At 41.8% G+C, this 27,483-nt stretch overlaps 1 pseudogene; it reads right to left on the bottom strand.

Annotated features, from left to right (window-relative positions):
• Positions 1–1,087: 1,087 nt before the first annotated feature.
• LOC116658043 lies at positions 1,088–24,182 on the bottom strand (annotated as a pseudogene).
• Positions 24,183–27,483: the final 3,301 nt, after the last annotated feature.

The raw sequence follows: 27,483 nt of genomic DNA, 5'->3' as shown, positions 1-27,483 counted from the left end.
CTTTGATACCTGGCCAAGTCTGTGCAGCCAATTTTATCGATGGTGCATAATGAAGATAACCTACATCCCCTGAGGACCAGGTTGTGTGACTTCCATGCATTGACTCATTGAATTCCCTAAGCACCATTTGTGGTGCAAAACAGCCTTAAAATATGCAGCAGGGAATTATTCTGTTTGCAGATGATAAAATGAAGCTCTGAACTGTTGAAGCCTGGACCGAAATCATGCAGATGGGAAGACACTGTGCTGGGAGCTGAGCTCGGGCCAGACTACAGAACCTGAAGGTCCCAGCAAGTCCCCTCACCCAGGAACCTGGCCCACAGCCACTGCCAGGCCCTGTTCTGTTTCTATGAGTGCTCATAGGAAAATGCCAGGCACTCAGGGTCAATGTGATTTGATTAAGAAATGCAAACTGCGATAGCCTTTTGTTGGGGACTGTAACCTGGGAGTGAAACTGGCAGTGAAGTAAGGGAGGAAACAGCTCTGGTTTAAGAATATTTCTAGGGAAGAAGGTTCCCTGATGGGCTGGCATGGGTATCGCTGTGGTTGTGAGCCCCCTGTTGCCCTGTGTGGGTGTGGGCAGGGAAGGAGAGAGACTGTTCAGACTGGCCATAGTCAATATAGTTTGTAAACAGCTGTGTTGTGTTCCCTCACAGCTCAGACACATGCAGGACATGAGGATGCTTAGCTAATGACCAACACTGGTAGCAAAGTCCAAGAGTGGGGTGATGAGGAGAGATGGGACAACCTTCTGGAAGAACCTCTGCCCCAGGGGACCAGGAAGCTAATGAATGATTGGGGATGCACAAAGGGTTTACATGGCCTCATCAGGTAGTTCCTACTTTAAACTGATAGTCTGGAATATATGGTAAAATACAGTGGAATGACTGCTCTTAATTTAGGTTCTACAAACTCTTAAACTGATAGATTTCTATCTCCATTATACAAGCACTGCTGGGCAACATTTACAGTCATGTGAGGATCAAAAGAGTGAGTACTTATTAATGCTATTACCATGCCTCTACTGAATTAACACTTCAGAAACAGTATAATGGCCATGCTTCTTAACAACTGCCTCTGTAAGAGCTCTTGTAAGTCACAAATAATAATTATAAAGAAAATATATTAAAAATAATAACAATTACAGTTACAACAACTATGTTGTTTATAACGATGACCGTGTTAGCATCTCCTTTTCATATTAAACAATACCCAAAACTGGATTCATTACGAAGCAATGCTAATGCATTTTTGGACTATTCAAGGTCTTCACCCCATGAAGCCTTTTTACTCACATTGGTCCACCACAGCCAGAATTGCTGTTCCTTGCATGGTGGGCTGCCACACTGAGATGTCCTGGGCTTTCTCTGGCACCATTCATCTATACTGGATATTCAAGTTTCCACGTATCCACTCTGATTTCCAATATATTGTTCTCCAGAGCCAACAGAGGGGCCACTGTAAAGAGGCCACAAATAAGGTGGTGAACCAAAACTGAATACCTGTTGAAGGAATGGACACACAACATGGAGTGGTGGGTGGATGGAAGGACAACATAAATTCCTTTACTCCTGTAAAGAGAGAGGGGCAAATGGTGAACTAAATCCCAAAGAGAAAAGACATTCATGGTAATAATAATGTTCAACAGTGAAAGAATCCAAACAAAAGGCAAATATAAAATCTCTGGGAAGAAGACTAATTACAACCTGTTTCTTTCACGTATATACCCTTAGTAGGAATAACATACTTAAAAATCTTTAACCAACCATAGTTATTTGCTGGTAATAAACTTGGGAATATTGAAGCATATTATTCACTCTCGGTGTTGAAATAATTCAATCTTGGAAGATGATTTGTAATAGAGGATTAAAAAAAAGAATATTGTGGATGTATCTAACAATTTAAACAGAAATAAGAAATGTAACTTTGGGAAAGCTATGCATAGAGAATGTTGGAGGAAATACACTGAAAATAGGCAAGTGAGCAAGCTCCCTTGAGTCTGGGAAGGTGAGTGCAGCACATTCAGAGGGTCTATGAAGTTATTACAAGTCACAGAAAGGTATGCAATTAAAGTGTCTTCATAAGCAAAATATCCTTCTTCAGGAATTTTTATCTTGATATTTCTATGGTCTGTGTGGTCACAGGAAGTCAAAGTTATGGTGGTGGCTTAGAAGTTCTTTTCTCTTTGTAATTTACAGGGCATTGCTACAGATGGGGCAGCAGAGATCTGTGGTAAGCTGTTCAATGGAGTGGGGGAGCAGATAGAAATGATAAGGCCAGAGATCTAAAAGACTTTTAGATCCTCCCCTCCTAACTGGCAGACATTTAAAGTAAACTAGCACAGGGATGTAAATAAGACAGTGGATGAGAGGCAAATTTATAGTCCCTTTAGGGTTACTGCTAAGTCAAGGGATAGGGAAGACTCTGGCTAGGAATGACAAGACCGTGGATGGGGTGGATGGGTAGGAGGATCTGACATTTGCTTCTGACCTGAGAGGCAGGGGTGTGTTGCAGAAAAGCAGACAGTACTGGAAAGATGCAGCATGCCCACAGCCCAAAAGGAGCTGTCACATTCAGAGAGGTCAGAGAGCAAGAACCAGAGTTAGTGATGCCACAGAGTCAGCAGCATGGTAGCAGTGATGTCAGTACCTGTGTCCATAACCCACCTAACCCTACATGAACTCATCTGCCTACAGGGGGCAGGTAAGTAGCAGAAATGTGTGGAGTGGGTGCAGCCACTGGCAAATTGGCAAGTGGAAATCCTAATGAGACGCACTGCTCACAGCCACCATATTGGCAAGAGGGCCCCACACTGTCAGATCTCCTTCTTATTCAAGAGAAGCCAGAAATTAAGAATGTATTAGCAATCAACCAGGTTCAAAACCCAGAAAAGATATCATTTATAATGACAACAAAGGCACAGACTATTCAGAAATAAATTAATGAAAAATGTTAAGATGATTCTGATTAATGACTTAAAAAAAATGATGATTGAATGAACAGTAGAATGCAGCATACTCTTCATTGGGCAGACTGAAGTTTGGGGGACATAGAAAATTTTTCCTCCAAAATAAATTTAGAATCTGAATGCAAATTTGGTTAATAATCCCAAATGGATTTAAGAAAAAAATCTGAAAGGTGATCCTAAAGTTCTTCCAGAAATATACACAAATATACAAATAAAATAATGAGGAGGGATGTTTGAATTTGCAGTATTAGGGACATTCTGGAAAAGGATAAAGTAGGACCAACTTTAGGAGGTATTAATCTATGGTCATGGAAACAGTATAGAAATAGTGCACTGAGAATATGACCGTAATACAATTCATTTCAAGAATAGACGTGGATATTTATGAGATTTTAGTAATATTATAAAACTGACACTTCAAATCAGTGGATTCAAGTACTGGAGTAATTAGCTAAATCATTGGAAAACCTGGTACAGTGTCCTCACTTTTGACATTAAAATAAATTCCAGATAATTTTTTAATTAAAAAATAAAACACCAGAAATAACCCAACTTGATTTAATCTATTCAGAAATTCAAGCGAGAAGAACTTTCTAAAAAGCTTTTGGAACAAAGACCAACAACAGCAAAGGCCTAGCAACTCAGCAAGGACAGAAACACCCACTGTAAAACAAAACTAACCCTCGCCCAACCCTCTCTCACGGCCCTGTATTGCTCTCTGATACTTTCTACACTTTCTTCTTCCCTTTAAAGTCCAGTTTCTTGGAGAAATACCTGCGCTGATGACTCCTCCAGGGCTCAGAGCCCTGCATCCCCCACGGCCCTCACCGCGGCACTGAGACAGGAGTTGCACTACCGGTGGCTGCGTGTTTCAAACCAGTGGGCATTTTCAGCTCCTGTTTATTTGATTACCAGGTAGTTTTTGCCGTGGACAAATATTTCCCTCTCAGTGGAATGTTTTCCCCCCTTAATTTTTGTTTTACTTAAATAAATTTAAGGATCCCAGGCAGAAAACTTTCTGTGCACATATGCACATACACAGATACACACAGATCGGTTTTTTAAAGGCTACCTAAGTATAGTCCTCCTCCTCCTTTTCCCCAGTCTTGGCAATTAAATGTGGGCTTTAGCTCTTGCTCTTTAGCCCCACACACCCCCCTTTCTCACTATGCTCCTTTTAGTCAGTGTTAAAATCCCTCTTAAGCCAGGTTACAGCCTTCTCTGTGTTGCCTCAACTAGTTTTCTCACAACTGCTCTGCTATTCTTCTTTCTCTTGGTGGATTTCTCTTCTCCCATTTGCCATGTACATGGCCCTTTTCCCCAGGGCCTCGTCTTCAATCCATTGCTTGGCAGGACTGAATCGCCCCCACGGCCTCACCCACAGCTCCTCTGAGCTCCTGACTGGTGAATCCAACTTAACAACGGACATCACCCCTCAGATGTCCTATAGACATTTCGCACTCAAAATGCCACACACAGAACCATCTCCTCAAAACCAGCTCCTCCCCCTACACTCACCGTGCAGATCCGCTCTCTGGATGGGTCACTGGAAAGTCATCTCAGCAGCTCTGCGGCCCGCCGCCCCAGCCCTGCAGTCACCTCTGCAGCAGTTACCATTTCTGCCGCCCATGTCTCTATCCCTCTGCCCAGGGCCTCTCTGCAGGCGTGTGCCACTTGTCTGGGTTACCTGGGGTGGTCCCTGAAATATACTTTCCCCCCAAAATATGGGCCTCCCCCCAAAAATGGTATCTTCCATTCTGCTGCCAGAATAACCAGATCTTCTTCAACATAAACATTATGCAATTCTCTTGCTTACAAATATACCAATATATCCCTGTTTCTTTAAGGATACATTCAAGTCTAAGCACACAAGACCCATCGTGGCAGAGGCCTTTTGCACCTGATATTCCCACCTATGGATACTTTGTTCTAGCCCTACTTGTTGTTCTTCAGCCTGGCCAAGCTGCTTCATGCTGTGTACTCTTATATGTCTCTACCTCTCTGCATGGAGTGTCCACTCCCTCTACCACATATTAGAGAGCTAACTTCCTTTCACCTTTAAAGATTCAGTTCAAATATTTCCAGCTCTAGGAAGTCCAATTTGTGTTCACCTGCTTAGCAATCCATCAACTACTCGCCAACCCTCACCTGGCCTGGGGAGTGCAGACACCAAGTCTTACCTCTTTTGGTCTCCCCAGCAGTTGATACAGTGTTTGGCATAGCAGGTGCTCAATGTTTGTTGGATAGATAAACGAATGAATCAGTAAAGAGATGAGAGGTCTACAATCCCCCCCAGTTACTCAGCTACCATTTTGGAAAGTTCATTCTGCGGAGTTAAGGAAATGTCAGTGCAGGTGGTGGGCAGACAGAACAGAGGTGAGGGCGTGGGGGAGACAGGTCTGGTCCTGGAGAGTGCAGGAGCGGCGTGGGTGGGATAGCACTGGAGAGAGAGGGAATGGAGGGGGCGGGTGCAAGGAGATGTTGAAGAACAACTGATATTAACTGCAGTAAATTAAATGGAGAACATAATATATGAAGGGAAGATCAAGTTAACACAGCAAGGGTGGAAAAGGCAGTACCAGAGACGAAGAGCTCTCACTGCCTCACTCACTGCATTTCACTTACGGCACCCACCCTCTGGGAAGGCAGCGCCTATATTCTTGAGAGACTGGTGTTCTTGCTGTGGGTGCTCTAAGTACAAAACGGTATCTTATGGCTACTAGATTTTACGACTGATAGATTATTTCCCTTATGTCCCATGTCTGAGTTCTCAGACAGCAGGATCATTCGCTGGTGGGGGAGAGCTATTGTGGTTAATAACTCAGGGTTACTCTAATAACCTCAAAGGACAGTGGGGAATTCATTAAAACAAATAAAAGAGAAATTTCACTCAGAAAAAAACATTTGCCATATAGAAGTTTGTGGGGGTCTTGGGGGAAATGTTACCGCCAACTCATCTAACAGTTGTATGTGAGTGTGTTGAAACTCCAAGCTCAAGTCACTTAAACATGTATGAGAACCAGGGTCCAGGGTGTGCTGCTCCAGACATGGACGGGAAGGTGAAAAGCCTGACTACTGCCTCCGACAGGATCAGTCCAGCCGGGGACACAATGAACTCAGACACGATCACGCACCATCAAGACAAGAATCAAGTGCAATTCATGCCTAGAGAGGAGAGGAGAAAATCTCTAAAACGTGGAGGGGTTCCTGCCAAGGCTTGGCAAGAGTCCTTCCAGGCAGAAAAGCAGAGAAAGGTACTTCAGGCGAAGGAGACTAGGGTTGGTGGCTGGCTGCGAGGCCTAACGAAGCACGGGTGGAGGGCTCCAGGGTCATCTGTCAGAAGCTGTTCCCCTTCAGCAGCTAAGAGGCATAACTAAAAAGGCAGGTGGGGTGTCATTAATGATCATGGGGAAAAATGGTAGGAGGAAACTGTGGTCAGGAGATCACCCCCAAAGGCAATTTATTTTAGAGGAACAAAAATAATTCAAAAACACTTGGAAATTCTATCTCCCATGAACGAAAAGAACACAAAATAAGTTTCACTCCAGCGTTGAATACAGAATAACAGACTGCCTACTCTCAGAAATGGATTGAATTTTCTAATTCGTTAGGGATTATTTAGAAAATAGGAAAACAAATAAATCTGAAAAATCTCTCTAGAAAAACTGTTACTCCATCCTGTTTTGCAGGGTAGGGGGAGGCTGAATTATTTAATTGGTATTTTAATGAGACTATAAAGTTCTAAAATTCCTATCAATTTCTCCCAAAAGCATACAACTTTTCCTTTCAATGACCTTTATTTGACTTAACTAGAACAATAACTTTTTTCCAAGGCTTTTTTCGTGTGTGTTAAAATACGAAATGATATGCTGCCCCCAGAATGTTGTTGTTATTATTAATGCTGATAATAGCCCCAATAAGACATATTTACAATTATGACTCATTTTGGAATAACAGGTCATTGGCTTATAGTCATTTTGAAAATAAGCAGAATAAACGAAAATACCTTCTACACCAGGGACTGCAGCTGCACCCTTAATGGAACCTGGTCACAAAACACAACAAAAGCAAAGATGAAACTCAAATCAGACACCAGGCCACAAAGCATAGCTGACAAAGTGACCTTACACTCACTGAGGGAACCAGATGCGTTTCCATGTATAATGTATATTTTTAAAAGCAATTATTTTATATATAGAATGTAATTTAGGAAAAAAAAAAAAACTCCCTCTCTCTGTAGACTTATAAACAGGAAGCACAAAGGGGTGCCTTTGCAGACATGAACCCGCATGCATAAATGCAAAGCTTATTGACCAAAATCCTTTCCTGTCTCCTAAACTTAAAAAAATAAAAAAGAAACTAATTCAAGGCAGTGATGAGCTGAAAGGGCTCAGATACAAAACGTGCACATCATCAGCCTTCTAGTATATAAAAGTGCGCCGTGCATAATAGAAAAGATGACGTTTCCTATGGAAATCTATTTTGAGATGCAATCATTTAAAGGCAACTGAGAGCTCAAAACCAAATTCAACCAAAGAGAAACCGAGTCCAAGCAAATGTACAGAAATGGATAAAGATATTTGAGAAGGAGGGGACCTGTGCTCAACCGATAATCCAGATCAGCAAATTCATCCTGAATTCAAGCCAGTGATGTGCCATGAGGTCACTCAAGGAACCAGGCAGAAACCATCGGCCAGAAGAAATAGGAACAATGTCAAAGGCAGGTGTGAGATGTGGAATGGGTGACCCTGTGGACCTTGCTGCCATGAGGCAGGATGCTCTTGCGGGCTTTCTGCACAGGCTGGCTGGCTCACATGACTCTGTTTAGAAGGATATCAGCCAACAGCTTGTGCCACACGGGCTACAGCCCGAGCTGAGTCACATCTAGTAACAGTTCTGAGTTCATCCTTAGACGACATGACCGGAAGGTTCTGAGAATTAATGGTGGAGACGTACCTGAATGAGTATTCCATTTCATCCCTTGGCAGTAAATCTTCAGCTTTGTACAAGATAAATATTGACAAAGATACACACAGGCACCCTATTTGAAAGCCTGACTGTATAATTGTATCTAATGGAGAAAAGCGGGCTCCGTTTCGGTATGCTAGGTCATTGTTTGGCTCGGTAACCGATGCTTCTGAGACCCAAAACATACTCTAGTATAACCGACATCACCGAAATCTCCACTGATGTCTTACTCATTTCAAGGTATTCATAAAATTACCCCAATTTGCCCATGGGATACAGATGGTTGTACCGTTCCCATTGTGGGGTGGTCTGTTCTGCTCTGAAAACCGTGGTACCATTAGATTCATGACCTAGCTGCCAAACAGATCAAATTATAAGGCAGGATATTATCAGACCAAGTTCATAAAAGTATTACTTACATTTCAAGCTGAACTCATCATCTTCCCAAGAATTTAATTTCTTGTTTTCAGGATAAATTTCTTTTTATTGCTGCCTCCCTACCCCCAAATATTGCAAAAACTTGTCCTGACTACGTACCTTGGGTTTACCAAAATTGTAACGATTACTACTTTATCTCCTACCTCCTTTTCAGGTGGGCATTTTAGCTTTTAGAAGATACCTTCCCTCATTTGTCTGTTTTCCCCCCATTTCTCTGCTATTATCCACCATGGCATTTCCAGTCTGAAAATCGTCAGAGAAAATAAGTAACAGAAAGAAAGACAGGGTCTGCGAGCTGGTGATAAGTGCTGTGGAGGAAAATAAAGGAGGGCAAGGAATGTGTGGTGGGGATGTGTGGGGCTGGGTCAGTGACCTTTGAATAAGGCAAAGACGGAGGCAAAGGGGTGGGCAGAGGAGGGGCAGAGGGAACAGTAACCACAAGCCTGGAGGTCCCTCATGCTGGACAGACAGCACGGAGGCTGGTGTGGGCCAGAGTGAATAGGAAATAAGTGGTGGTTTTGGGGGTGGAGTCTAAGAGACTGCAGCGAGGATGTGGGCATTTTTCCCTCTGAAGGAATTGCAGAGCCATTGAGGGTCACCGAGCAGAAAAGTGATACTCTAACGTTGGATCGAACAGGTCCAAGACCCTAATTTAAGCTGAACAAATCAAGGGCCAAAGAAGTGACTTGCCGCCTCAAAGTCAGTGCAGAGCTTGAAAGAAACACAGCCTCGACTCGCAGCCCAGTGCTCTGCCCCCTCATGGATGCTGTCCCACAGAGCTGTCTCTAAGGTTATCTTTTCTCCTCACTCAGAGGCTTAAGGGTCAACTGAATGCTTCCCCCTTTTTCAAATGGCAATTTGTCCTGAAGTGAAATCAGAGTTGGCAGTGAAACAAGGCATGGACCTGTAGCCTACAAAGCTGTTGTCCCTGAAAGCAACAGCTGGCGCGTGGTTTACTCATGGAGTTCAGCAGAAGAGACAGAGGAACAACAGACAACTTAGCATCTGGCCGAGCTTCTGCTGACTGCACTGCAAGTTTGGATGGATTTCAAATTTGGACAGTGAGGCGGCTTCACACGAAAGGCAGGTGTATACATCATACATGCCCACACGACCGTATGCACACACACATGGACACACACAGAGTAAATGTGACTTGTAAAGAGCTGCCCCTGCTAGGTTTCACTGGCCATGCTCCCAGGTTTGCTACGAGATTTCTTTGCAATGGAACATGCCCTTCGCTTCACAAACTTTCACCACTTCTTTCAATGACATTAGGGGAAGAGCAGGGAGCTCTGGGAAGTGGTGGGGATAGGGACTCGAGATACCCCTGAATCTGAATCCACACTTCATGGCTTATTTGTTATTTAACTTTATTTACATTCAAAATGCAATTGTTGCAGATCTCAGAAGATATTTACACTCACTGCTATGGCAGAATGTTGCTGTTAGTAGACCCACCATTGGATCCTCTTATTTAACACGTCCTTCCAATAATTCAGATACTACTGTATCACAAATGTCCATTTCTATATTTTGATATCTGCTTTTCAGTATAATTATCTTCCTTCTTTATTCTCTAAATCTTATGATTTTAAAACATTTTTCTGAGAAGGATTCCACAGGCTCTTATGATAAGTTGATAAAGAGATCCTGGAGATCAAAACCACATTTAAATCCTGAGATAAACTCAACTCTGTCATATACATGGCTAGGTTTAGTCTGCAAATACTTTGTTTAGTAATTTTTGCATCAAACTATAAGGTCCTACTGTATAGCACAGGGAACTATATACAATAACTTTTAATAGCCTATACTGAAAAAGAATATGACAAGGAATATATATATATATATATATGTATGTATAACTGAATCAATATGCTGTACACCAAGAATTAACACAATATTGTAAGCCAACTATACTTTCAACAAAAATTTGAAATAAAATTGGGAGATGAAACTTCCACTGCCTAGGCTGCTGTCAGTATGAGACCATTCAAAGCAGGCCTGGTATTAGCAACCCCCCTAACACATCAAAACCCCATGTGGGATATTCCTTTTGAGCAGCACAGGCTAACTGGCTGTGGTCACCTGTAAATAGGGTTGAAGTCACTTAGACATTTGGCTTGGGAACTCTGTGGCCACAGGGGTCCGGGTCACTGCAGCACCTACGAGAATGACAAGGACAGCCTGCTGCTGAAGCCACTCCCCAGGCTGCAGTCAGGTCTGAGGTTCGGCCAGGATCGCGCAGCTCCACAGCCACTCGGAGCCCTCCGGTGCAGGTGGCGCTGGGACCGCGCTCATCCATCATCCTTCCTGGCACCCAGACTCGGGAGTCTCCTGGGAGAATTTTTCCCTGCCTCATACTTCCTGCCTCACCCTCTTGTGGAATCTGGTCCATGGCCCAGGGAAGCACGGCTTTTACCCTCTGGGACCCAAATCCATCACGGTGCGGATCCAGGATGAAATTTCCATGCTAACTCATCTGGCGCTCCCTTCTTGGGCTGAACTGCCCTCCCCCGTCGATGGCATTAGGTCGTATTAGAAGTCCCGACTTGCTTGTCCTTAGCTAAGACTCTGAGCCTCTTGCTCAGTCTTCCTGAGTGGAACCACTCATCTGTGGCAGAAAAGCTTGGGCTGTCGGCAACCCATCATTGTCCTCAGTCTTTTGGGTTTTCTGTTGGGTTATGGTTCTCGTGAAGGGATATTAATTTGCACATGAGAAGCACCTGTAGGCATTTTAAAAAATACAGACACTGGATCCTCCCCCCTCTCTAGCCAAGGCTGGAAGCTTTCTCCCTCTAGCAGGGGTTACACAATCATTTGCTTGGGAATTGACCACACATATTGACATAATCATAGTAAATTGCCCTTTACTCAGTGCTTGCCACGTGGCATTTTCTACTTCATGTTGTCTTTGTACCTTCATTATCACATTGAATCCCTGCATTCTAGATTATCACCATTTCTGCTGAGGACTCTCCCACTTGCTAATCTTGAATACAATTTTCTTTGATTCTCTTAATCTATTTCATTCCTGAGTTTCCTGTTCCTGAATTTAAAGAGTGAATTATGGACACATGTATTTAAGATTCTCTTATTATACGTATTTGACTCATCCTCTAACCAAATCATATCTGGAGAAGAGAGATTTTCTCTTTTAAACATTTGCTTTTTCTTATTATATAGTAGTGCATAAACACGGTGGAAAATGTAGAAAACATATAAAGTAAGAAAATTACAGCCATACGTTATCTAAACACCAAAGGACAATGCTATGTCATTTTGGGCATTTAACTATTTTTCTTAATATTTTATCATAAAATTTCCCTAGGGCAAGTTGCTTAACCCTGGAATTGTACTAGCCTTTTGTCAAGTACAGAATAACATTCCCAGAAATGACCCCAATATCAAAATACTATGTGAGGATGGGAAGGCCACAGGGCTCTCAGCTTATTTTCTGAGTCCTACAAAGAATGCTGTTAATTCACTTATGTTATGCATTCGATGCCTGTGAGTCACTCACTCACTCAGCTGGCTTGGACTGAGACCTACTATATACCAGGTGCCGATCCAAGTGCTGGGGAGACCCCAGAGGGAGCCTGGATCACGGCATCACTGTCCTTCTTCATTTGCTCCCAAATCCTACTCAAGAACCCCACATGGAATTGGGGGGGTGGGGGCAGGTGTTATGGTGAAATTCATTTCATTATGTTCCTTTAGACGTATTTAAATAGCATGAAAATAGTCGCTAACATTGATAACTTTTCTTTTCCCTTCCTATGTATTTTTGAGGATGGGTATAGTTTTGGCACAGCAAGAGTAATTGATAGATCTTTGGTATGTTAGGATTTTATATGAAAATTTAAGAAGGAAACTGGCACCTTATACAAAGAGAAGAGGCAGTGAGGAAACACAAGCCACCCTCGAACTTGGCTACCATTCAGCATTCCTGGTTTTCAAAAAAGGGAAACATAATTCAAAACATATTCCCTAAATATTTTAGTCTATAGTAGAAATACATGGAGGCAAAGTTCAGCTCACTGGAACCTACAACAATGTGCTTACTTAAAATAAACAAACCACAGATACTATAATACATCCTTTACTTTAAACTTGTTCATGAGAGCAAGTTTCTTTTCACATGAATTGCTCAGTACCAATTTAGGAAATATATCTTTCTCCTTGATTGGTAAAAATACCTCACTGATAACCAGAGTCAACAAAATTTAGTGTTAAATAATTAACCTATTTCCTTCAGGAAATGCTCTTGATTAATCTGAGTTAAGTATTTCCTCTATCTGATCTATTTCTTTTCACAGAGAAAAATAGTATTATTTGCACATGAGCTACTTTTACTCCTCTGGAAAAATCTGACTGTGAGCTCAAGGTAAGAGTTGTCTACTGCACAGTAGGGAAAAAAAAAGATTCATTTCACAGCGAAGATCAGAATTTTTTTTTTTTGAGGGGCATGGAGAGCTGGGAGACAAGGGAAATGCCTTTGTTTAGAGACAGACCCCAGTAATCCATACTGAAGCTGAAAGATGAAGCCCTTGTGAAGAAATGTGGAAGGACACACTGACACCCAATGGTTTTCACTCTGCAAAAACAGAAAGAAAGGAAGAAAAACTAATTTAACTGCCCTATAAAAAGAATGGACAGAAACTTGGTAATAAGGGAGAGAGAAGGAAGGTTAGGGAAGGGAGGAGAAGCAATGAAAGGGAACTTGGATGCGGTGGGCAGAATAGAAGTTTTCTGGCCCCTACAATGAAGGATGATAAGAAAAAAAAAGTAAAGTTTAAAAAAAGTAACAAAGTTTAAAATAGTTTAAAAATTAAAAAATGAAGTTAAAAAATAAAATTTTTATAGTGGCATGGAAGATTTTAAAATGATGGAGGTTTTTTATTTCAAAATTCAAGTTGTTTGAGTTTCTCCTCCATGCTCCAAACAACAGTAAGGCCTGCTTGGGTAAGTAGTTTTGGGGGACACCACAGAGAGGGGTGAGCTCTGCAGTTAGGTTGGCCAGGAGCAGAATGCTGGTGTGGAAGGCAAGACAGAAGAAAGATCAACAGTTTCATGAGAACAGAAACTCAAAGCCAGAGATTATCTTAAATAGGTTAGTGTCGTAGGCAGAAAAATGATCCCCCCCAAGATGTCTATGTCCTAATCCCCAGAACACATGAAGAGGTCAGGTTCCCTGGCAAAGGGGGCCTATGGTTGCAGATGCGGTTAAGGTTGCTAACCAGCCGACTCTAAGAGAGACGAGCTGGATTATAGAGGTGGGCTCAGTGTAATCACCAGGGTCGTTAAAGGAGGAAGAGGGAGGCAGAAGAGGGGAGAGACGAGAGGAGATGTGACCACAGAATCAGAGTCAGAGGCACACAACCATGCTGACCTTGATAGAGAGAAAAGAGGTCACAGGCCAAGAGACGCAGGTGGCCTCTGGAAGCCAGAAAAGTCAAAGATACAGTTTCCCCTGGGGCCTTCAGAAACAGCTCTGCCAATACTTTGACTTCAGCAGGCTTCTGTGTTAAAGAACCCTACAAGGTTAAATTTGTGTTGTTTAGTGGAGACTTTTTCTTTTTTCTTCATACTACCATGACGTTTGGGGATACTTGTTACAAAAGCAACAGAAAGTGAATACAGTAATCTCCTTGAAATGTTCAGAAATTGCAGATAACCCTGTACTGTCCACTTTGATATGGGATTGGGCTTATGTGAAAATCAAAAGGACAGTGTGACCTTTGCTAACATCTGCTTTTCTCATTTTTAGGAAGAGAACAGTAAGTCAAAACCTCTGTACTTATTATTTTACACAAGTGTCTCTTAAAACATTATGTAAGCCTGTGCCTTAGGACCCCAAGACAGTCTCTGTTCTTAGAAGAACATGGATTCAGAGAGATAGGGTCTTACATCTGGGTCCCACAGTGGTCTCTTATTGGCAATGAGAGCTTGGGCAAATCATTTACCCTCTTTAAGACACAGGATCTTCATTTGCAAAAGGAAGATAAGAATAAGGGTTGTTTGGGTGATTAAATTGTACACACACACACACACGCACAAACACATATAAGTACAACATTTAATACAGTGACTAGCACATACTAGGCACTCAACAAATTCCTGTTATGGATTTTCAAATGCATGTAAAAAAGGAGGAGAAAGTTGTGGGTAGTTGTGGGAAAACTTAGTTCACGGCCCCAAAAAGGGCCATCTCTCAAAGGGCTCTGATCAGTCAGTCCCCAGTGATGGGCTAATAAGCAGAAACTATAGCACTTGGGGATTTAAGTTAAACATAAAAAGGAGGGTATTTAAGCATAATTATTAAACAGCAGGTACGTTTACACTGTTGGCTGGATCATCTTATCTGGAAAGCTTTAATAAGCAGAGAGTCTCCCCTGTTTTAGAGATGGGCACGCAGGAAAATGACTTGGATGGGTGGGCCGTTCTCATCCCAAGATCACATGATTTAGTACTCACGGATGTAACAACTCTTATATGTTATTCCATATTGACTGTCCTCCCATGATTATTGTCAGCTGTGTCATCAGTTCAAGGAGACAGCCACCTGGGTCACACTGGAATATTAGAAAGAAAATCTCATTTAAATTTTAGATAGCTCTAACATGAAATAAAGTCATTATTTTATGCCTTAAAAAAATCTAAGGAACAGAGAATAAAGACACACTTCATTGGGCAACTAAGAGAAAACATGAAACAGGTCAGACTGTCAGAACACAAAGTTGGATTCACACCTCTTCACTACTGTATTTTCACAGCCAATACACCAGATCTCCCGGATAAGTCACAAATCTGCCCTTAAAGAATGTGATGTAGAAACACGAGGAGTAGTAGTTGACCAACTGGAACAAGAACACCTTCATGGCTAGGTTGTTCTCATAGTCAGACTGGTCCTTGGGAGCACTGCAGCTAGAATAAAGAAAAGTTGAGTCTGTAAAACTGTGAATGGTTTGAGACCCTAATCAAAGCCACGGACACATGAGTTAACACGGTAAAAAAAAAAATATATATATATACACGCAATTCACACTGTTTTCATTTAAGCTGTTTTGAATTCCTTAACATAGCTACTATGTTAATTCCAAGTGTACACACTGTTGTAAGAATTTCTCCCACTATGAACACAATATCCCACAAGGCAAAAAAAAAAAAAAAAGTCAGCCGTTCCTTAAAATTTATAAGCACAACAGTATCCAATGGGCAAGAACTGTCCTCTGTCAGGTGTAAGTTGACAGAAAGCTACTTTTAAACATCCTGCTAAATGATATTCTCTTGTCTCCGTGAAAGGCAGTAAGGTAGGACTATTGAAGAAAACAAACAAAACACGGGGCAACTTGCTAGAAGCATTTGGGGAACATAAAATGGGTCATCCTCCTAGTTCAGAATTTGAATTGATCTTAGTGTTTTCATAAGATGACCACTGAGCAGACCACTGGGAGAACGACACAGCCACATGCAGCATGTGGGAAGCACTTAACTTGGGCCGCTAAGCCGCTGGCTGGGATAAATGCCAGAGAGAAGAATCATTTATTATAGAAGCCACAGCTGATGAGAATGGAGCTACACTAACAGGAACAGCATGGGGGGAAGACACATAACACTGTGATTACTTGTCCTCTCCGTAACGCACAAGCAAATCTGCCACTGGAACCACGACCCTCTTCCACTTATTTGCAATACAGAGACTATTTACTTTCAACAATAGGGTACGTGATCTAATGTAATTGAAATTATTAAGCACTGACCTGTTTACACAGAGCTTGGACATTCTAATGCTTCCTTTGTCCCTTTTACTATTGCAAAGCTGGAGCTAATTCACTTCTCACATAGGCTAGAGAAAATACGTTTACACTTGAAGTTTTCAAAATACTGTAACGTACTGGAATTGAAGTGCCTAAAGGATACAGTCTCTGTTTTGACCTGGTTCTAAAACTGGTGTAGAAATGACCTCAGCTGCAGGAGGACCTTACCAGAGTCAGTCATCATGATTGCCACTGTCTCATATGTGGTGTTCAGGGTCACGATGATGATAAAACTGATGAAGGAAGCACTGATGGGCGTGGCCCACCTGCACAGTCAGGTACTTCTGGATTGGGTCTCTTCCATTCAGGTTCTTGGGAAGTTTTGCAGAAATTAAAATGAACACTGAAAGTCCATAGATAATGATCCCAATAACTGAAGCAATGGTCAACAGGACCTGACAACCCAAAAACCCAGCAGCATGAGATTCACAAATGATCGTATTTTTACACAGGAAACTTGCCCCCAACCCACGCTTAAACACACAACATTCATGTGCTGTAAACCTCACATAAACGTGAGAAGTGATGTAAACTGCACATGAATGCCACGAGACACGTGAATATCAGGCATGTTAAACTTTAGGGGAGGAGGAATGAAGGATGTCAAAAAGAATGAGTGCATCCGCTAATGTAACATGCTGACAGCAGGAACAGCTGTGTGCAGGGCATAGGGAATATATGGGAACTCCACTTTCTGTGAATTTTTCTGTAAACCTAAAACTGCACTAAAGAAGGAAGCCTGTTAAGTATATCTTTAAAAAGGTGAAAATGGAGTTTACTGGTGGCATGATCTTTTGGAGACAAGTCTGTGATAGCAGAACCAATGAAAATATCCCTTCTACATCTATAGAATTATTTAGGTTATGAACTAGTTGTAACCCATGAAGGAGATATGCTTCCTTTAAAGGGAGAACCTATCACTGATTCAGGGGTCAGCAGGTGCTAGCTGTCATCTTCATTCTGAATAGGACCAGTGAAGCTGTGGACATGCCATGAGGGAAATACTGGAAGTGACAGCAGGTCTCTGCTGATGAAAGCTTCACATGCTTTTCATATTCCTTGAAATCTTAAAATGGCAGGTATTCATACTCCCTGCATTTGCACAAGATTCATGTCCCTGATCCATTGTAGTTCTGACTGTGTGAAACCAAGGGCAACGGGGGTGTCTGAAGCATAATTTGCATGTGCCTGAAAGGGTTTCAGTTCCTCACTAGGCAGGTTTTTTTTCGGCCACTGAAGAATGCACATTAAAGGTCCCATTTTAAAACTGTTTTCCTTCCATCTACCTTCTTGGTCATAGTCCAGAAGCATGTAATCAGTGTCCCTGGCTGCTCCTGATGGCTGCCCCATAGAGAAAGCTACAAAGAATGTGAATTTCAAGACTAAGTGAAGCACATCATGTTATTTACAGTAACAGCGGGAGGCTGGCTTGCACCTGCAGGGGAGAGCAGAGGGAGTGTTTACAAGCCCCTCCTGGAGCCACACTCCTGCATCTGGATCCCAGCTCCGATGCTAGCTGTGGGGCCTTGTGCAAATTTCTTAACCTCTAGGGGCTTCAATCTCCTCACCCATATAATGGGGGGGATAATAATAGCAATTTATAGGATTATTGTGATGAGTCAATGATTTACTAATTTTGAAAAAAATTAGAACATTAACCACAGGCATTGTGAAAAACTCTACCTAAGTATTAGCTATGAATATGGTGACCAAAGTCTTAAAAAGGAGTTTTTCTTAGTTTTTAAGCCATCAGTTTGTAGAGAAAGCATTTTATGTCCTCCTCTACTCTCTTTCATCATCTTTTTCTTCACAGTTAAGGCTACATGCTTGTGAAAGGAATAACTTTTTGGTGTGTGTGTGATTAAAAGTGAAAATTAGTTAAGGCTGAGAAAAATGTACTATAGAAGGTATATTAAGCCTTCCTCTCTTGTACAGCACATATAGGTCATTTAAATAGTATGCATTTTTAAAAAGTCTGCATAATAATTTTTTAATTATGTATTAAGTAATCATAATAGTTAAGATTCTTTAAATGCTTACTATTGCTTCCACACACATCTATTTTTCTAAATCCTCACAATCACCCTGTGGGGAAGGTAATATTATATCTCTTTTACAGATGAGGAAATAGAGCCACGTGGAGATGATTCAATTTGCCCCAAATGAAGCAACTATTAAGTGAAAGAACTGAAATACTCAAAGAGGCCAAAGACACACTAACTGTATAACACTGTCTCCTACATGGTCTGTGAAATCAATTCTAATTCATTTCAGAACTTTTACAAACTTGACACATTTCCATTTTTCTTCCAAGCACTTAATGGGTTCAATATTTCTTAAGAAACAGGAAAGCTTTCCATTCCCCTTCCTCAAGTTTCGTCTTACTTATCATCTTTTCTGATCACAACTTTAATATTTGCTCATTAAAGAAAATTTGAAAGTACTCAATAGTGGAGAGAACTGCTGTCCTGGATCTGTCCCCAGTCTTAGAAGAGGACCCAGATTTTGCTTTAGGATAAATAACCTCCCTTCTGTTTTTAGTCCTGTGATTTAAGCTCGATTCACCCACTCTTTGTGAAGCACCAGAGGTAGATCTCAGTTGGTTTAAGACAAATAATACCCCTCATTCTATTGGCCTCGCACATGATTTGAGAATTTGCAAATAACCCAGGAAGAGCCACTATTATGTGAGGAGATACGTGCTGGTGCCCATGTGAATGATAAGCTTCCTCTATCAAGACAGGAAGCTGCCAAAAGAGACCTCTCTTGGTTTGGATGGATGTGTGATCTGGGATGCTGAGTGTCTAGAAGTAGCATGCTGAGAAATCCTTGGACACAGAATGAAGACAGGACAAAACCAGCCCTTGACATCATCTGGGCTACAGTATCTCCTTGACTGAAGCCAGACCTCAGACCTGTGGTTTTCATTTACAGGAACCAATAAATCCCATGCATCCCCATTTTTTGGTTGTTGTTTAAACACATTGGAGATTGATTTTGTCACCTACAATCAAAAGACTCCAACTCTGAAAATGAATAAAAAATAAATTAAGAAAAATTCTTCTACCTATAGACATAATTCCTTCAGAACTGTGCATTGTTTGTATATTACAAATCATTTTACATATTAATTTTATTCTCAAGCCTATCATAAACATAACATTTTGACATGTCATAAAATATTTTCACGGACACACCTTTTCATGGCTACATATTATTCTACTATGTGAAGGGTTGGAAGAATATTTTGGCTGAGATTTTATATATATATACATATAAAAGTATGTCTGTGACTTGCATCCATACTGACTTTTCCCTGCCATTTTGAAATACTTCCTGATTAAAAGTTTTTCAAAGCTGAATTAGTGGAATAAAGCATATGAATATTTTTGAATATTGATATGAACTGCCAGACTGCTTTCTAAGAAGGCTGGAGGAGTACACCAGAAATTAACACAGCATTGTAAATCAACCATACTTCACGAAAAATATCCAGTAACCTAGGCATGGGATTGGTGATCACTGGCACTTCATCCTCATAAACAGAGCTGTGTCACTTGAGAGGTGGAGAACTATTTCATTTTGATGTGCACTGACTGAATTACCATTGGAGTGTGACATCTATTTTTTCCTTTGTGAATGTGTGTTCATCTTCTCTGCCTTCTATGCTCCTGAGATTTTTTGATGTTACCTTTGAAGTGATCTGAACTCTCTATGTATTGAAGGAATTAGCCCCTTGTTGGATTTGTAAACAAATAACATCCTCTGGTGTTTTGTTTAAAATTAGGATGCTTCTGATGCATGGAAATCTTTATATATTTTCCTCTGAAACTTACTGCTCATCTAGAGGTTGTATATTCATCCATATTTATTTCTAGTTTTTTTCTAATTGTGTTACTTTTTAAATGTTTCTGGAATTTATCACAATATATGGTTCACTGTATGATTTCAATCTTTTCTTTTCCCCCCAAGTAGCTAACAAGTGTTCCATTTACTGAATAACCTTTATTTATCTCCCTGATTTGTAATGCCTTCCATCTCTTATATTAAATTATTATTGATATCAGAGCCCATATCTGGACTTCCTGTCCTATTTTCTAATCTGGCTATTCTTGAACTACTAAAACTCTCATTATCTTATTAATTATTATATTACTAATATGATTTTATTCACAATAAACCCCAAATCAATTTTATAACTTCTGATATTTTGGAGATATGATCTTTTAATCTAGAATCATGTGATTAAAGCATCTTTTATATCTTTCAGTAGTTTTTACTTTTATTTTTTTGATAGTTCCTACTATCCTTTTGTTAGGCTATTCTTAGACATTTTACCTTGGTTGTTACTCTTGGAAAATTTTAGAATTCTTAATGCCTCCATCTGGTCTCTTAATCAGACCCTGGATAATCCTAAGTCACTGATCTGATTTGAACAAATGAGGTTGAAAAGAATTGGGGGAAGCACTGTGAGCAGAAGAGACTGTGGAACCTCCAGAGTGGAGCCCTGCATTGGCTCAGAGTGTTCTCTGGAAAAAGTTTTCTCTATGAGACTACATAGTTCCCAGCTTGACTTTCAGTTTTCTCAGCATTTCACATTAGATTTTAAGAAGTCTGTGGCAGGATTCTTACCCAGAAAAGAGCACTTGCACAAAGGGTTATATGTATACACTTTCCCCAGGTGGTAAAGGGAACACGCTCTTCTTCCTAATTAAAAAAACAAGTTTAGTCAATCAAGGGATTACACCAATGAAATGATTTTTCTCCTAACTGGTCACTAAATCCTAAACATATTTAAAAAAAATAATAATTTTCAGACATAGCCTCCTTATTTGTAACTGCATGGGTTTTTTTCCTTTTTTTTTTTTTTTTCTTTTCTGTTAACGATGTCAAACACACAACAAAATACGTACAGTGTTCATTTTAATACTATTTTTTGAAAATGCACATGTGAACAGTAAACTGTTTCCCTGCCATGGTCTGAGCTTAGGGGTCTGGGTACCTGACGAGGCCAAGCTGTAAAGCTCTACTCCTGAGCTTGCCTTAGATTTCAGAAGTGACTGGTAGTGACAGCTTAGAGTCCGTGCAGGACAGAAAGTCTCACAGGTGTCTGCAGCTAACTGGTCTCCACTGTGTGTTTCTTGGTTGAGCTTTATGTGTTAATTAGCTACAACTATGAAGTTTTAGAGTTTCCATTTTAGAGTTTATATTTAGATTTTTTTTAGAGATGAAATCAGTAAGACTCAAGATTTACCTGGATTATAAGAGCAGATATAGTATAATAATAGCTGTAACTAAGTACATGGCCCTTCCTCTGTGCCAGGAAGTCTTCCAAGTAGATTCTGTACATTAATTCGACCCGTCCTTACCACAGTCATGAGGAAGCAACTCTCTTATTCTTATTTTATAGGAAACTATGGCACAGAGAAGTTAAGTTGTCCAAGATCACTCAGGAAGCAAGCTGCTGTGTTCAAATATGAATTTAGGCAACTTCATTCCCAAGGTCTCACTACCACAACGCTGGCCTCTCTAAACAATGGAGCATGCATTCACAATTAAAGTAAAATGCTTCAATTAAAAAACTAAAAAAAATTAAACAATTTTTTAAATAAGGAAGAACGATAAAGTGAAATGAGTCTTCATCTTCAATTTTTCAACAAGCATGTTCCAATGAAAATTTAAACTTATTAGTTGGCAATTTTAAATTTAAAATTGGCAGTTTAAATGACCAAAAAACTTTTCTTCAGTATTTTTGTATGCTGCCAATATGATACGTTTTTGTTTTTCAGGACTCAAAAACATTATGAACATCTAATTTTGTCTAAGTTTCAGCTTTCATCTCTGAATGTACAGTCTTTCACCAACATATGCTTTGACCCCCATCTTCAGTTGTAAACAATGGGAACTATTCATAATGGGGATTATTAGAAGCTTATTACATTTTAAAAGACAAATGTCACTTTCTATTGGTAGCTGAACCTCATTTTTTTCCATTTATAAAAAGAGGAGTTTGACCTGCTCCCTCCAGACCTTTTCAGTGCCAACATTCTGTAGATCTGTGATTCAATTTATAAAATCTATAGTTGGAGACATTTTCAGATGCTCCTAGTAAAAGCATTTTCTTTCCAAGAGTTATTCATGCTCACAACCTACTGTCCTGCTGCTGCTGACTGCAAGTACCATCAGCTCTAAATTATCTCAGCTGATGGAAAGAAGCAATAATACAGATGACTCAAAAAATCATCTTTTCATAGCTCTGGAAGGTTGATACAAAGATATATAGTTTTATTTTTTTAATTTTGCAGCAGGAGTGGCAGCAATAAATTTACATTTCCAATTATATAAAATGCCTAGCTCAGTGCACAAACACTGATGGCACCTCAACAAAGGTTTCCCTGCTTCTTCTACCCTTTCTCTGACTTTAGGATGAGAGCCACGCTGCTTTGTGCACATCCCAAAAGGAAGGGGGACCAGTGACCAGGACTTAGTTCAAGACAAAGGGGCACCTAGACTATGATGAAAAGGAGGCTGCAATAATGAAGGTACATGTGAAAAAATGGGAGTCAACTATAAAAACCAATGTGTCTTTCCTTCTACATCTATGTCATAGCAGGCTAATTTATATTTTGCATTTTTTTATTGGTGTTATGAAGGATACAATTCAATGCCTCTTTTCTTATACAATTACCAGTCCTTTTCCTTTTCCCCCTTTTACTGTTATTATGAAGGAAGGACCACACTTCTCTTCTGTGTCCACCATTCCAGGCAGTGCTCCTTCACCTTGGCTGCACATTAGAATAACCAGAGGAGCTTTAAAAACTTCCCTATGCCAGAATGCACCCCAGGCCACTAAGTACCATCAGAGTTTGCAGTGATGGAATCCAAGCACCAACATTTTTTAAGGTCCCCTGGTGATTCCAACATGCAGCCAAGGCTGACAACTCCAGAAGTAAACAGACTAAAGTGCATCTAATCAGCGCCTGCTTTTCCTGGGTAATCTCATCTATCTCCACGTGGGGACACCACACCTCCTATTCTGACCAGACTTGTTCTTCCTGCTCAACCTGTCCCATTTGTACTCAAGTTCTGCCTGGCGCCGCTTCCAGAACTCCAGAAGTAATGGTGACTAACAGAGAGAGAGAACAGCAGAATGTGGATCTTCAGTGATGACTGATGCTTCAGAAATCTGTACTTAATATTTATTACACTTAACACTTTGGTAAATGATTAATAAAATCACATTTTATTTATAGGCGATACTAAAGAGAAACATGAGTTAATGCCTTTCTTTTAAGAAAAAGGAAAATGTAGATAATTTATTGAACTTGTGAAAACAGAATATCTAGCTCTCTAGCTCAGGGGAAAGGTATTAAGTGATGGTCAGAGGCAGGTGACTGTGTCTGATGCTAAAGTACCTGCTACAAGCACATTATGCCCACTAAAAACACAAATATCTGGGGGAAGGGTGGGTATAGCTCAGTGGTAGAGCACGTGCTTAGCATGTACAAGGTCCTGGGTTCAAACCCCAGTACCTCCATTACAAAAGAAAGTTAAAAAAAGCACAAGTAACTGTCATAATTTAAAAGCAGTGCATGGTCCACACTCCAAGTCTTCTCCTCACATCACTCTGTCTCTTCTGTCCGAAGGACCTGAGGGTAGGGAAGGGGATGAGAATGCTTTAGTAGCCCCTGCATTTCTATTCCACAACCCCAGTCACACAAAATTTAAATAATATTCTTAAATATGGAAAACTGCCATTTTCCTCAATCTTCGGTAAAGTAATTTTTAGAAATCGTCATTCTGTTTTAAGACTCGTAACTTCAAATAGTAGACAAAAACAACATGAAATGTTAATTGAAAATGTGGCTTCAGGGTAAATCCCCTAAGCCCTTCTTCCAACCAGGCTGTTACCCCTAGGCCCCAACTATAGAGAAATTCCAGAATAACCACTGTTCCCTCCACCATTATACCTGAGTCTCTACCATGCTCTGAGAATAAAGAGAAAAAAGACACAGTCCCTGCTTCCGGGAGCTCCTAGGTGCACAGGACGTCATCATGAAATGATGGCTGAGGAGGCGTGTTAAGAGGGCTTGGATAACAGTCAGCAGAGGGTGCTCGGGGCAGAGAGCCAGAACTGTAGCCAAGGCTTTCCCAGAGGAGGGAACCACTGTGGTGAGTTCTGAGATGCCCTAGAAGTGATCAGGTGAAGGTATAATGTTAAGGCCATTTCTCCCTGGGGAGCTGCACATGCAAAGGAGGGAGGCCAAAGAGAGCCAGGTCCCTTCCAGGAACTGCAAATAGTCTAGAAGTGAGCACAGGGTGTGGGAGGCAGGTGAGGCAACCAGGTGGAGAGATCACAGGTGCACATCACAAAGGACTCTGTGTGCCTCCAAGGTAGAGGAGACATGCAAAGTGATCTAGAAAGAGACAAGATAGAGGCAGGGAGACCTATTGGCAGGTTCATGTGAAGGCCTGCTGAGGCCCCGCCAGGAGGAGAGAGAAGAAAACATTTCAGCAGGTGGACGGATTGGCCACAGGTGTGATGGAAGGGCAGGAAGAGGTCAAAGATGCCGGCCAGCTTTCTGGCTTTGGCAGTGTCCTAAATTATAGTGCCATTCCCTGAAATAAGAAGGGCAGGAAGAGGGGCAAGTCATGAGAGGAGACAACTGATTCAGTTCTGGCTGGGTGCCTGTGGGCTCCAGGAGAGATGTCCAGTAGGCAAATAAAAGTCTAGAAATCAGGAGAAAGTTCTAGGCTGAGCCAAGTAGTTTTCCTGTTTCAAGAGGATAATGGGTGTGAGTGGACAAGCTCAAGAGAAGAGGTGTGGAGGGGTAGCTCTCACCCTCCTGCACATGGGAAGCATCTGGGAGCCTTTAAAAAATAGTGCGCCCCAGCCTGGAGTGGGGACTTTGTACTGTTTATTGTTTTTTAAATACTTCTTTCCTTTTTGGGGGGGTAGTTAGTTTATTTATTTTAATGGAGGTACTGGGAATTGAACCCAGGACCTCTTGCATGCTAAGCACGGGCTCTACCACTGAGCTGTACCCTCCCCACCTTTTTTTGTTTTTAGACATTAGCTCTACTGAGCAGTCAGGGTTGAGACTCAACCTGTAGAGAGCAGAGAACCTTGGGGTAGAGATCAAGGAGAAGCTGCCCAGGTCCCTGTAGACCCCACCAGGGGCAGCCAGAGACACAGGGAGCCTCGACGGGCTGTGAGGAACGTGAACTCAACACTCCCCAATGGCGAAGACGACAAACATGTTTCAAGCACCCACTTCCCAGCAGTGTTTGTTCTGACTTTACTAGATTTCCAGTAATACTGAGTGAGAATAGAAATAATCTGGACACAGGGATCAAATTCAAATGCTGGTTCTGACCATTCTTAAGCTGCGTGATTACTGATTAAAAGGTTACCCATCTGCCACGTGTAAAATGGGGGACCTAGAACCGTGCTTGTGGGCTGCTGTGAGCGTAATGAAATGACATCTATAAAGGCCCTCCTGACTCTCAGAGGTAATTGCTACTATTGTCCCCATTTGGGACACCAAGAAACAGAGTCACAGAAAGCTTCAAACACTTTGCCCAAGATGAGGGTTGGGGTCAGGAATCAAGCCAATGACTTCTTGGATCCAGAGCCCAGGATCTTCTTACTGAACAACATGGCACTGCCCAGGCTCCCTGCTCCAAAACCCGCCTCCCTTTGGCTCAGTTCCATGGCACCTGCGCTGCACAGATGTCGTCACTGCCTGCCTGCCCTGCCTGGTGTCTGATCCTGGCACTCCTCCCTCCATCCCACACACGCCTTCCTTGGGCACACCAATCCTCACGAGGCCATTGCTGTGGCTACTCGGATGTTTACACTGGAAACGCAGGTGGCAGCCCAGCTTTTTGCTATAGATGCTGCTGTCAGTGGAGGCAAAGAGCTCACAGTTTGTGGGGGAGGCCAATTCTGGTCTCCTCTTGGCTGGAGAGCTGGATGGAATCTAGTTTCCCTCTGCAACTTAGACATCCAGCATGAGAGATATGTAAGGCCATCTGCCTCTCAACATAGAAATGATGCCCCCACAGTTGTACTTAACATTGTAATCTCCTGGCTCCACCAGAGAGCAGAGGCCATGGCCTGTTGTCCACCAAGTTTTGTTTCCTTGCACTGACAGCTACAATGGGGTGAGTTAACACTGGACCGAGAAAATCTACAAAGCCCTCGTGTACTATTTCCTTGACACCTGCAGGTCACCCAAATATCCCAGATCATCCAAGTAAACAACTAGTAAGAGGAACTGAGCTGGCTCGTCTGTCAGATCCCTGATGGCAGGACTGATTTGGCCTCTCATGCTCTCTGGGATGATCATTTTCTCCTTCTGTGTGCCCTTCCCGAGTGAAAGAGACTGTTCTTTGTTTATGGGCTAGGGAGTATTTGTGGCTTCTGACCAGAACCTTCAAATTAGAGCTCTTGGTGAGAATGGAAGCATGGCACCCACATCTATGAGCTCAGCTACCCAACAGCCTCATCTAGTCAAGACTGTGGCCAACACCAGGGGGTCCATGCTGTTGAGTGTTGGGTCTGGGAGAGCAATGCCTCCACACTGAGAAGCTGCCCCACCACTTTGTGCCCTTGTCCCCCTTCCAGGGGGAGGTGACGCATCCATGGGGGTGAAAAGCCTTGAGGGCCTAGGTGACTGTGGACCAAGCTGTGTGACTGGCTGGTCTGCCCCCCATGTGACCATGTTACCCTCACATGCAGAAAATCCCCAAAGAAACCCCTGCTTGAGTGAATGGGTCACCTATAAGGCAACTGTCCTCTGGCCACCTAAGAAGCAACACAGTATACACAGTGAGCCACACACTCAATGAAGTACCCAAGGCTCACAGCTCCCTAATGTGACACCATGTACCCCAGCAAACAGAAGACCCTTACTTTATAATTGACTTGAGAATTCTACAGCCAACACTGCCTTCCACCTTCCATTTATGAAGTTTTTCCACTCTGTCCCCTGCTCTGCAATTGTGCAATCAGTCCAGAGCTCCTTCATGAGACAGGAGGGAAGGGGGTTGGGCACAGCCATTAAAAGAATGGCACAGCCATTAGCACCAAGACGGTGGAAAAGTCAACTCCCAGTAGATCTTGAGCTTCAATATACACTCACCGAAATACAGCAGGATGCTAAATGGCAGTCCCACAAGTGCCAGGACAGTTTCAAGGCTGACCATAAAAGGTCAAAGGGTGAGTGGTGGCCCAAATTCTGGGAATCCCAACACCTTCCCAAAGCGGTTGGAATATTCCTC

Source organism: Camelus ferus, chromosome 19 (genome assembly GCF_009834535.1).
Source record: "Camelus ferus isolate YT-003-E chromosome 19, BCGSAC_Cfer_1.0, whole genome shotgun sequence".
NCBI classification, from domain to species: Eukaryota; Metazoa; Chordata; class Mammalia; order Artiodactyla; family Camelidae; genus Camelus; species Camelus ferus.
Note: the sequence above shows the minus strand (reverse complement) of the source record. Positions and strands in the feature narration are given on the sequence as shown.